Source organism: Dermacentor variabilis, chromosome 2, assembly GCF_050947875.1.
Source record: "Dermacentor variabilis isolate Ectoservices chromosome 2, ASM5094787v1, whole genome shotgun sequence".
Classification (NCBI taxonomy): domain Eukaryota; kingdom Metazoa; phylum Arthropoda; class Arachnida; order Ixodida; family Ixodidae; genus Dermacentor; species Dermacentor variabilis.
Window position 1 is genome coordinate 188,724,067 of NC_134569.1, and position 13,085 is coordinate 188,737,151.

At 44.6% G+C, this 13,085-nt stretch overlaps 1 long non-coding RNA gene across 2 annotated transcripts; it reads right to left on the reverse strand.

Moving 5' to 3' along the window:
• Positions 1 to 7,259: 7,259 nt before the first annotated feature.
• LOC142571115 (uncharacterized) lies at positions 7,260 to 8,232 on the reverse strand. Of its 2 annotated transcripts, XR_012825767.1 has the most exons (4): positions 8,199 to 8,232; positions 8,096 to 8,128; positions 7,987 to 8,018; positions 7,260 to 7,348 (listed from the first exon to the last, which is right to left on the reverse strand). It is a non-coding gene; the product is annotated as an uncharacterized LOC142571115 (long non-coding RNA). The 2 variants fall into 2 exon arrangements; XR_012825766.1 differs by having other exon boundaries at positions 7,987 to 8,128.
• Positions 8,233 to 13,085: the final 4,853 nt, after the last annotated feature.

Sequence of the window (13,085 nt, forward strand, 5' to 3'; positions counted from 1 at the left end):
AGTGTACCACGGAGCATCGTTTCTTCACATGCCGCAAGCTCATCTTGAAATGAAGCGCTAAGCGCTTCAAAAGAAGAGCGCGAAGCGTGCAAAGACGGAAAAAGACTTCGCACTGGCCGCACGCCGAAGGAAACGACAAAACCGAGAAAACTGCCGCAGCGGTGCAGCGGGCTGCAAATCTTACCGAACGGTGACAAAGAAGCGACGTGCAAGGACGACGAAAACTTCGCAAAAGGAGCATTTTGAGACCGGCGAGCTAAATTTATACGCTTTACCAGGCGCGCCATCGCAGACAGCTGGCGATAAGAAATCGCTTCGTATGCTCCCGCCACTGTGGCCGGGTTAGCCGGGTATCGAAACAAGGCCTGCAAAGACGCGCTGTAATGCACCGCACACTCATGAATAGGGGGCAGGTCAAGAGTGTTGCAAAAATACAAAATTTCCCAGGTTTTAATAAAATGACTTACCTCTTTCATAAAACAAGGTGCTAATATATTTTTTCTTTTCTATTGGCAGATTACATTCCAATTTTGTAGCTTTATCATTTCTTTATATGAGTGTTTTGCCCCCCATCCTCTGGTTGTGCTGCAGTCGCGCTAAACCACTTTTCGGCCCAGCCTTCGCCACCACTTTAAATCCGCCTTGGTTTTTCCTCGACTAGACCATTCCTTTAAAGTGCAGTCCTTTAAAGTTTTAATATGCGCGAACTAACCGATTTTTTTACTCGTCACTTCGTGTCGCTATCAGACTCTGGAATGACCTCGCAGAAGATGTTGCATGACTTACCAATTATGATACATTTGTTAGCCACGTAAAGAGCACATTCATATGAACAGTATAGATTTTGTTTCCTACTTCTATCGCTTTCAGATTCCTGAAGTTCACTTGTGTCATGTCAATGTTTTATTTTTCTTTCCTCTAGTTTTGAATCGCCTATCCCCTCCTCGGTTCAGTGTACTTAGTGCCGAGTACTTGGAAACTGCAGGCCTTATAGGTTATTTAGTCATTGTAATTCTCGCTCCGTTGTTTTAGATTCACTTATATGTATAGGAATCTATATTGTGATGTTTCCACAATTCTGTATTTGCTAACAGTTTTGTTATCTGTAATATGTACTAGATTCATTCTCGTGTATCGTGCTTTCTTTTCCCCCTCTCCTTTTTTGTTTCTTTTTGCGGTTACGTAGTTATCTTCAATGAGTTACAATGTATCTTCGTCTTGTTATCATTTCCCCCCTATGCAATGCCCCCACCTGGCCTTTAGAGTAACTGAATAAAAGGGCTGTAGCGTCGACAGCCACTCAGAAAACATCCTTTCACTCTTTGCATTTCTACAGAAATTGTCACGCACTTGCAGAACAACAGCCAGGCGTGTCGCGCTCCCGGGTCACAGTGAAACCCCGCCATGCGAGCGCTCGATATATACACAGTGCAGGCCAGTCAGCATTGTCAAGTTGTGCAATACTCCATCGTCGCTGTTAGTGTTCAGATATCTTATGCCACGATATGTAGTTGAAAGTCGTTCTTTAACTTTCGCTGGCGAGCACGCATAGTAGGCTGGTTCCCAATGCAGCCAGCTTTTTTGAAAACTCGGCGCATGTGCCGCGTTCCATTTTCTGGTCTGCTCGTGACAGCTCGCGCTTTGAGGCACCGTGTCGGAATACACCATCTCCGGGACCAGTCGACTTTCCCCGGCACTTTGCTCGCAGAGAACCTTACGCTACCTAGAAACAATGCGACGTTCTGCCAACTTCATTATCGCGAAAGCTAATCATATATTAACATTTGTTTGCCGGACTGCAAGTGATACCGTCGTTTTAATATACACAATTCAGATAACATAGCCATAGGTACGTACGATTGTATAACAGGGGGGCTATTCTGCAAGAGTCCACCTAGTGGACTGTCCACTTCGGCCTGACGTCATCAGATGCGCGTTCTGTTGTTCTGAACTTCGGCGAGTGCTGACGTCATCAGAAGGGAATCCGAACTTGCACTAAATTGAAGTGGAAGACCGCGTACCCGAAGGGCATATTGCCTGGGGCGCCCTGGAACTCACCCGTGACAACGTAAATCGAATGAAATGCCGTTTAGCCGTTTGCTATTAGTTTCGGTTGTGGTTTGCCGAGTGAAGATATGAGACGAGCTTGGCCGCGTGACTGGTAACAACATAATCTGTCTGAAAATTTTATTTTCATCATCTTTTTGTACAGTATAGCGGCGTTTCACTTTTTTCTGGCATTGTAAACTGCAATTGCTAGTTTGCCACCAGAGGGCCACGTATCGAACCGAAACTCAAGATGGCAGCTCTTTGAAATGAATGAAACAGCTGACCACAAACCGTCGCTTACCGAGCATCCCCGTAATCTGACGGCAGCACAGTATGTCTTGTTGGTAGTTGCTGTCTTGGTGCATTCGCTGACACTAGTGTTGGAACTGAAGCGCAAAATGACAGCGTCTACACTTGCATTGAATAGTTGACGCAGGATCGTCGGCCACTGAGCGTGGGTAATCCCTGTAAAGTAGCGGTGGCAGTATGTCGTGTTGATGGTTGCTGTCTCGGAGAGGTCTCCCATAGTACTGCTGAAATCGTTGTCAATGGACGCGCACCAGACGATGTATGCGTGGTCGTCACGACTGCAATGCTTCGAGAGAAGTTGCAACTCGAATCGCCTTTAGTACCACACTGACAACTGTATCGTCTGCTGCGTCGACGAAATATGACATTCAACGTTAAGTCGCGGCGTTGAACAGACGGCAGTGATGTTGACTGCACATAATAATCTTTATGCAGGCCCACAAGTTCAAGAAGAGTGTACTGCAAAGCGTTTATTCATGATGCTGAATAAAAGAGTCCAGTGGCGGTATGTACGTTTTCCTCAATATTTTCTACCCCTCTGCAGTCAAGCTTCCAGACGACAGTGTTTGTTCATCACAGCGCCATGGCACCACGGGACATTGGCCCTCACATAAACCATCGGCAACAGGAAATTATAATAAACTTTATGGAACGAAATCCCCGCTTAGCTAAATCATCCGGAGATCTGGACCCAAAATTCACCGCTCAAAGAAAAAAGGAAATGTGGGAGGAGCTCGCCAATTTGCTAAATGATGCCGGCCCTCCCACAAAGCCCGTGGTGCAGTGGCGGCTGGAACAGCCAGCGCTGTACCGGCCCTCACAAAGGAGGACCAGCAGACCCTCGGGCCTGTTGGACCCAAGGCCACTGCGCGTGCAGATAGGCCCTCCACCACCGCGAACGTGCCCGCTGCGCAGGCACTATCCACCGCCTCAGACGAGGTGATAGATACAAATACAAATCCGGCGTCTCAGATGCCGAAGGAACGGCGCAGCTCCCTTGAGCGCCCCCGGAAGATAGAGAGATCTCGTTTCACGGGGCCTGGAAAGGTCTCGTGAGATAATCTAATCCATATTTCTTAGACACACAGCACAAAACACATATATTATGGATACACAGATAATACAATGGAACATCGGGGGTTTACTCCACAACCTAGACGACATTAAGGAGCTCTTACATAAGTACAGTCCAAAGGTGCTGCGTGTCCAAGAAACACATCTTAATCCTTCACGCACGAACTTTCTCCGGCAGTATACCGTTTATCGAAAAGACCGCAACGACGCCCTCACCTCGTCTGGCGGCGTCGCAATAATAGTAGATAAGGGTGTTGCTTGCCGGCAACTACAGCTTAAGACAACTCTAGAGGCAGTTGCAGTCCGTGCGGTACTGTTTAATAAACTGATCACAATTACCTCTGTATACATCCCCCCGAACTACCAACTTTCAAAAACAGAATTTCACACCTTTATCTACGAACTGCCCGAACCCTACATTGTCGTTGGAGATTTTAATGCACACAACACCCTTTGGGGAAGCCGTCGTTGTGATGCCAGAGGACGCTTAGTTGAAAACTTCCTCCTCACTACAGATGCTTGCTTGCTTAATGGGTAAGAACCTACCTTTTACAGTGTCGCAAACAAAACATTCTCATCTATCGATTTAAGCATTGCATCGAGTTTACTCTTGCCGCATCTGGAGTGGAACGTAATTAAGAATCCCTACGGGAGCGATCATTTCCCCATTGTCATAAAACTAACAAAAGGTGATGAGTGCTCTCCACATGTCTCCCGGTGGAAAGTCGATTGTGCCGACTGGACACGATACAGGGAGATGACACATTTGACTTGAAACGACATCTGTAATCTTTCTATCGAAGATGCAGTGACATATTTCACGGCCTTCATAGTTGATGCGGCGTCAATATGTATTCCCGTAACAAATGGATCGTCCTGTAAGCGCCGTGTTCCATGGTGGAACGATGACTGCAAGAAAGCGCGTAGAAATCAAAATAGGGCTTGGAACAACCTTCGAGACTCTCTAACCACGGAGAATTTGATCATTTTCAAGAAAATAAAGTCTGAGGGTAGAAGAACGCGGCGGCGTGCCAAAAGGGAGAGCTGGCAAAGATATATTTCTAGCATCAACTCTTATACTGATGAACAAAAAGCCTGGAACAGAGTGAATAAAATCAAAGGTCGGCAAACTCATCCTCTACCACTAGTAAACACGCAAGGAAATACTCTTCAGGACCAAGCTGACTCTCTTGGGGCACATTTTGAAAACATTTCTAGCCCATTGCATTACTCCGATGCATTCCTTAGATACCAGAAACAAGCTGAGAGACTGCCACTGGACCTAAAAAGAAAGAGCAATGAATCGTACAACCGTCCTTTCAATATGGCTGAATTTCAGGCTGCACTACATAATTGTAATAAATCAGCTCCTGGAACCGACCGAATAATTTACGAGATGATTCAACACCTGCATCCCGAAGCACACAAAACACTCCTCTCCCTTTTTAACGCCATATTCTCTGCCAGCTATATCCCGTCAGCCTGGAAGCAAGCAGTCATAATCCCTATCCTGAAAGAGGGCAAGGACCCGTCTTTGGCCAGCAGCTATAGGCCTATAGCCCTAACAAGCTGCCTATGTAAGTTTTTTGAGAAAATTACTAACCGTCGTTCGGTGCATTTTCTTGAAAGTAACAAGATACTAGATCCCTTGCAGTGTGGCTTCAGGGAACATAGATCCACAACAGATTAACTTGTCCGTATCGAGACAAATATCCGGGATGCGTTTGTGCACAAACAGTTTTTCTTATCAGTATTTTTAGACATGGAGAAAGCATACGATACTACTTGGCGTTTCGGAATTCTTCGTGATCTAGCTGGAATGGGCATCCGAGGCAACTTGCTAAAGGTGATTCAAAGTTATCTATGCACCGCACATTTCATGTTCGTATTGGTAATGTCCTATCTCGTCTATTTACTCAGCAAACAGGTGTGCCACAAGGTGGAGTGCTGAGCTGTACTTTATTCCTTGTAAAAATGAATTCGCTCCATACTATCATACCACGTACAATGTTTTATTCCGTATACGTGGATGATATCCAAATAGGGTACAAGTCATTTAATCTTAGTATCTGCGAGCGACAAGTGCAGCTTGGCCTGAATAAGTTGTCTAAGTGGGCAGACGAGAACGGCTTTAGACTGAACCCTGAAAAAAGTACATGCATTCTTTTCTCCAATAAGAGAAGGGTAATACCGGAGCCCGTTATTGATCTTAATGGAGAACGGCTATCTGTTAGTCATGAACATAAATTCCTAGGCCTCATTTTAGACTCCAAACTAACTTTTATCCCACACTTAAAATATTTGAAAATGAAATGCTTGAGGACAATGGATCTACTGAAGCTCTTGTCCCGCACATCTTGGGCAAGTGACAGAAGATGCCTCTTGAGCTTGTACAAAAGCCTTATACGGTCACGCCTTGACTACGGAGCCATTGTGTATAACTCGGCCACGCCTAGTGCTTTGAAGATGCTCGATTCCGTCCACCACTTGGGTATCCGTCTTGCTACTGGTGCCTTCAGGACTAGCCCTGCAGAAAGCCTGTATGCTGAATCGAACGAATGGTCCCTACATCTCCAAAGAACATATTTAACTCTCTCTTACGCCCTTAAGGTCAAATCAAATTTCCATCATCCATGCCATTCAGTTATTCACGACCTGTCTACGGCTAGGCTTTTCCATAACCGCCCAAGCACTAGACCTCCTCTGTCCCTTCGGTTGGAAGCATTGTCCGAAGAAACGGGTGCGCCGATTTTAGAGAATGTCATAATGGCAACTTCTCGGCTTCCACGGCCGTGGGAGTGGCAGACTATCGAATGTGACGTCTCGTTTGCAGAAATATCAAAACGAGCACCTGAGGCACACATACGGTCACATTTTCTTGAGCTTCAGGAGAAATATTCTTGTGCTGAATTTTACACAGATGCCTCTAAGTCTTCGTCTAGTGTTGCTTACGCAGCACTAGGACCAGCATTTTTAATATCAGGTACAATGAACCCACATACATGTATCTTTACAGCGGAAGCATATGCAATACTCTCAGTAGTGAAGCACATCAGGCAAACGAATCTTACTAGGGCTATAGTGTTCACAGACTCATTGAGTGTAGTCCGAGCCCTAATGAATGTACGTATCCCAGGTGAAAATTTTTAACTGGTATTTAACTGGCGTGCAACTGGTTCCAGTTCAACTGGTTTAAGGAACACATTCCCAGTCAGTAACTGGGACCAGTTGCGACCTGGGACCAGTTGGCATCTGGGACCAGTTGGGATCTGGGACCAGTTGCCAGCTGGTCGTAGTCCCAGAACCAGCCCCCCTCTGTGCCAGAATGTCCATCTACTCCAGCTAGCTCAAATGATCTTGAACTTGCGAATAATGGTCATCCTAGCACTTCAAACACTCTAAAGGACTCCACGTAGAATAAATAACTTTATTATCACAGTTGAGTGACTAGGGTGTCGGTTCTCTGCCTTGACATGGTCGTCATTGCTTCAAGGAAACATTCCTCTTCGTCTCTGCTTTGATACAATCTTGAATTTTTTCCGACAGTATATTAGTTTGCAGCTGCTGCTGATGCATCGATATTGTTTACCCGTGACCAGTGGGACAGGGTTGCTGCAAAATAACAAGTAACAATTGTTACATGCGTGTTTCATAACAGCCATATCAATTTATATGAGATATACACAGCAGACAAACCTTCAACAACGTTGACTTTCTCGGGTGTCAACGCAGGCTTTGGAAGCTCGCCAAGGTTCTTTTTCCTTGGAGCTACGCCCCCCTTGACGCTGCGTGCCGCCAAAACCTTTTGCTACCATATGGCTTGGGCGGTTTCCTTCACCACTAATGTGGGCTTCTTATGACTAAGTATTCTCTTAGCCTGTATTGAGGTCAGGCAAATGCCTCTCTGAAGATGAAACTGTAAAAATCAATAAGAGTGAAGCAACATTTTTCTATGATACTGCTATTGGAAGACACTATGCAAAATGTGCAACTTAGCACTAGTAACAATGTTACTAGTGCTAAGTTGCACTAGCAATGTTACTAGTGCTAGTTAGAATTTAGGTATCTTTAAGCTTGTTGCAAGTGCATTACACCAAGGTGTGTTCATAATATGTCTAGCTACTAAAAATGATAGATGCAAGTATTCCAATACAAGCGGCCTGCACTCTCTACAAGCCAGCATATTACCTGTACTGTATAGCTACATTTATTTTACAGCACATTTCACAAATTTATGTTAGCTTTTCTTAGCTTGAATTTCTCAGTTTTGTGCCATGTTCATTGGCAGCATGCCAAGATGCTGCACACCGGTAAGTGATAGATGCAGCTTAGAGATGTTCTGCAGGCACCTGCTTTGACGACGTTACTATACCTGTTTCATTAGCGAGCAGGCATAGCCCACAAAAATAACACCTTGTCATTGAGATTAAACAAGTACTGTGACAAAATATGTGCTTTTAAGCTGGATGTAAAGAAGGTTTGGTAGAGTAAGCCTGCTTGTTTTGATCATAGGGTGCTAGAACTTCCCAGATTAGATGCAAAATATATACTTACAGAGCCATCACACAAATATGCGAAGTCCTCCCCTGAAAAACATTTACAACATTTGTGAAGGGTGCAGTGCTAGAACTTTCCTACAATTGAAACATGCAAACATGGCTACCTGTCACAGATGGTTCGTCACCAGCTCCACTTGCTGTGTATACGGAAAGAGGAAAAGTTCATGTTTACAACAAATGCTGCACATAAGCATGCCAGTAACTCACCAGTTATTGCTGAAGCTGGTTCCTCTATGAAGGCTGTAAGTCAATAATTCATATTGTTATTACACGTAAGAAATGGAATTCACAAATGAAACCTTACCCTCAATGGGCCTTTTTGAGTGCAGACTGTCAGTCGCTGTAATTAGGTATGGAAATGCCAGAATTTAGCTCTCATGCCCATAGCAACACATACATCCTTCAACTTACTCTGTACCAAGGGTGTTGTACTTCGCATGGCCATTTCTTTATCTTTGTCAGCGGGAGGTTCAGATCCAAGGGCTGTATTACGAAAATGGTGTAGCCTCTTTCAATTTCATTCACATGCAACATTCCACTTCATGTAAGCATGCAAAATTAAATAAGATCATTCACATGCAACGTTCCACTTCATGTAAGCATCCAAAATTAAATAAGATCTATTTGCAAGACACAGTTTTCATACAAATTTGCAACTTTAAGATAGAGAAGCCTTATTTCTTTTTGCCACTAGTACTGCGAGAAAATATTAAAAAGCACCGAAAACTTGAATAAACCTTTCCCTTGATATTCATACCGCGTGCCTTTTCTTTACTATAAATAATTGCTGAAAATTACTTGTAGCAGGTAACATAATTCTAGTGATTGAGCTGGACTAGTAAAAACGTCTGAACATTTCTTGCATGAGAAATTGAAATGACAATTAACAATCAGCCTATTCACAAAAAGTTACCAATCAAATTGTCTAATTGATTGCTATTATGACGCATATTGATATTCACAAATTGAAGCTGGTAGTTCATAAGATGCACGTCCTTGAAACAAATGTTCGGAATGGTGTCAGTTTCGACATATTCACTCCCAAAGTGTGACAAATTACAAAGTACATGGACGCCTCAGTTACTTTTGTTTCATTGCGTAAAATGACCTTTGTTAAGAAAGTGGAACAAAAGTGCATTCTTATCACAAGTTTCATGGCACACATCTTGAAATGTGCGTGATCCTTACAATTTGTTCCAAGTGGATATGCTTTGCTAACTTACTGGCTACAATTAGTAAATTGCTGTATTTTGAAGTAATTTTAAAAGTTAATTAGTTATTATTGTTAAGTAATGTATTATTATGCTCTTTGATTTCTCATGCATGTCTGCCGCTTCAGTTAATCTAGTTCAAGGAGTACTGCAATTGAGCTACCTCAGGTGACTGTCAATTCTGTAGTCTAAAAAACAACCCTCCATATGTACGTATGTATGTGTGTGTGTGTATATGTATATATATATGTGTATATATATATATATACATACATATACATATATATGCAAGAAAAATCAATATGCACCGAGGTTGGTCTTGGCCGTCGTCTTCTTTACGGCAGTTTCTACAGCTGAGGTTTCAGCCTGTCTGCTGTGCTGCAGGTCATCAACTGTTAAAATGTTTAACAAATATTCAACAGACATACATGATTAGAATGAACAGACTGACATAAACATATAAAGAACTTTCTGAGTTTATGTATTAACAAGGAAGACTATGCACGTTGTACTTACACCTCAAAAATTTTGAATTGAGCAGCACCTGCTGCGATCTGACTTTCTTCTTGAAGGAACATATCTTGTCAGAGCTCCATGCACCTTTCTTTCCAAAAATGAGTTTTCTTCTTTTAATTCTGCCCTCGATATGAGGGAGTCGTCCGAGCTTGAAGACGAACTCACCCGTCTTTTCCGCTGCATAAAAAAATTTGTGCTTCACTGAAGCTTCAAAGTGGGGAAAAAAAAGTGAGTTAACAAGTATTTGCTAGTATGCTCACAGTTTGTTCCGAGATTTTCGGGAGAGCCTGATCCATCTGCTTTTTCAGTATTTGTTCATACCGGTCTTTCTTGGCTGCAGTCCGGTTGACAACAGTTTTTTTGTTTCTTGCTCCCTGCAAATTTTAGAATACACATGCTCCAAACACTTAGATAATATCTATTTCATAAATCAGCAGTTAAAAGAAAAAGAAAATAAAGACGGGACAAAAGACTTGCGATCGAACACGTGCACTTACAGTGGCCTTTTTAGGCAGTACAGCTTCTTCATCATTGAAGTCCTCATCGATCATCATTTTAGGAATGGGTATTCTTTTCGGTGCTTCTCGAGTTTCTTTCTCTGTGGCTGAAAGTGTACGTGCGAATATTAGATTAACTCATCGATCAGGGCAGACACGATTCCACTTACCTCCAAGTCGAAGTATCTGAGCCCGATAATCTCCAGTGTTGTCGCTATCAACTTGGTCCTCCCAGTGTACAACATACACTGTCTTGCTGTCGAAATCTGTCTCGTGCTCCGGATGAAAATCTTGGATGTCATCCACTCGAACGACATACCGGCGAGTGTCATGCATATGGTCGTGATCCAGGAACCGAACTAGGGCATACATATTGAAACAACTCGCATGTACTACACAACGTGCTAAAATGCGTGCTGCACACTACCGACTGGAGACGACTAGAACGGCGTGGATTGTGGATGGCTCAGCTCAGCCATGCACAGCCATCCGACCAAGAGATCTGAATTTGTTTACGCGCACAAACTGAATATGCAGTGATAACATTATCAAAGAGGTGGCCTAAGTGAGTGAAAATTTTTAACGCAGATTTGTTGCTCGGTATCAAAATAAAAACATATAATGCTGTTTAGTCGCTTTTGTTTCATAGCTGCTTCATAGCCGACGCAATCCAGATCTTAAGACGTTTGCGCCTATGCACGTGTTTGCAAGTTGTGGCCTCAAATATTTTAGCTCAAGCGCACACTTCGTCTCTTTTTTTTAATTAGTTCGAAGAGTTTATATCGCAGTGCGAATTTTAGCCTGTTCCGCCGTCATGTCTAAGCGGCGCAAGCTCTATTTAGAGCCATTATTTAAAGGGAACGAGCTGCCGAGATCAACGCGGTACAGGGCGTCTCGCCCCGTGCCGAACACCAGCGAAGTGCAAAGCGTGATATCGGACGGTGTTCCTGCTGCTGACGAACCCGTTGGGAATTAAACAGTTTCCGTGAACGACTAGTCAAACGAGGAAGTCGACGAGTGCGAAGATTTTGGGCAGAGCGTCCACAAGGAACGCCATGCACAGAACGCAAATGAAAATCGTGAAGGTGAAGATAACGGCTTCCAGTCATTTCCTAGTCTAAGCTCCAATTTCTCGGCAGAAGACATCGTGACCCTAGTCATGGACTTTGCGGTCAACTTTGATTTATCGTGGACACAAGTAGCGCACTTGATGAAGCTAGTCAGTTTTTTACTGAAAAGAAACGATCTCCCAGACACAAAGTTCCTTTTCAAGAAGTTTGCGGGGATCTCGACTGAAAGCATGGTCTTTCATTTCTACTGTCCTGAATGTGTGTGCCTTCTTGGCGAATGTGACGGAGACCTCAAGAAAAGGAAAGAAATTAAAGCAACATGTGCGCAGTGCAAACAGCTGTATACAGGAGATACCCTTACGGCGCAAGGAAGTTTCTTTGTCAGTCTTCCCATGGGGTAGCAGATCGCTTCAATTCTGTCATCTGAAAAAAATTCCAGGGCGCTGAAAAACTCTTTAGATGTACTGTCACATCGTTCAGAGGCCGCCTTCATGGCAGACATTACAGACGGAAGTTTGTATCAGCAGCAACGCAAGGATCTCTGTCTCGGTGCTATGGACTTGACCATGACGATCCCCCGCAGGGGCGTCTGCGTAAGCAGGCGTTTGGTGTGTTGCGACACCACGTACCCGAGCACACGAGGGTTGGACCCTCCCGCGTGTAGCCGTGCGCGGCTCGGCCGTGTCCGGGGAAAGGGGGATCCTGGAGGTTGAGCTGATGCCGGGTGTTCGGACCTTTAAGGCCCCCCGGCGGAGGCAACACACCTCTTTGGCCTCTGCTTCACGTAGACGGCACCCCCGGACTGACCCACCCGGGGGAAATCGGTAGTTGCCTTTTCCTGTCTCTCTCTCCCTACAACCTTCGTCTTTCCCTTACTTTCCGCCTTTCCTGTCTCCTTCTCATTTCTTTATTACTTCCGACCTTCCTGGCAGCAAGGGTTAACCTTGTGTGAGTAGCCAACATTGGTTATGTCATATTGGGTTATAGTGGCAACGTACAGCTGGCGTTTGCAGGCCCTGTTTTTCAGGCCGTGCAGCGTCCCCTTGTTGGACTCCATGGTGGGTGGCTGGCGTTGCTGCCGAAAACTACACGTCCACACATGGCTACTTCCTTCCCTCCACTACCTGATCGTCCTCAGAAAAGAGGGCGCACCGATGAAGTCTTTCAATTTTCCGGCCACCAAAAAGAATCGTTCCCGCGTTACCATGTCATCCATTCTGCAAAACCAGATAAGCCAGTACGAACAATCTCACCCTTCCTTGTTTCCAAGTCATTGACTGAAGCCTTTGGTCCTGGATATAAGGCGTCGCGGATGGCAAGCGGTGATCTCCTCCTGGAGCTCCGCGATCAAAAACAATACGAAAAATTGTCAACACTAGTGTCATTTGGGGAAACCCAAATAATTATAACCCCGCACCGCACGATGAACACCACCCGCGGTGTTGTCTCTGACGACGACTTGATGGAGCTCACTGAGGCTGAACTATTGGAGGGCTTCAGTGACCAGAATGTTATAAATGTTAGACGAATTAAGATGAGGCGAGATGGAAAAGAGATCAAGACGAAACACCTGATACTCACGTTCGGCTCAAGTGTCCTTCCCGAGTTTGTAGAGGCCGGGTACATCAAGCTCCGTGTCAGACCATATGTGCCAAATCCCCTAAGATGCTTCAAATGCCAGCGTTTCGGCCACAGTTCGCAGAGCTGCCGGGGCCGCCACACATGTGCAAAATGCAGTGCCCTTGAACACGCCACTGAAGCTTGTAATAACTCTCTCCACTGTGTAAACTGTGACGGGGA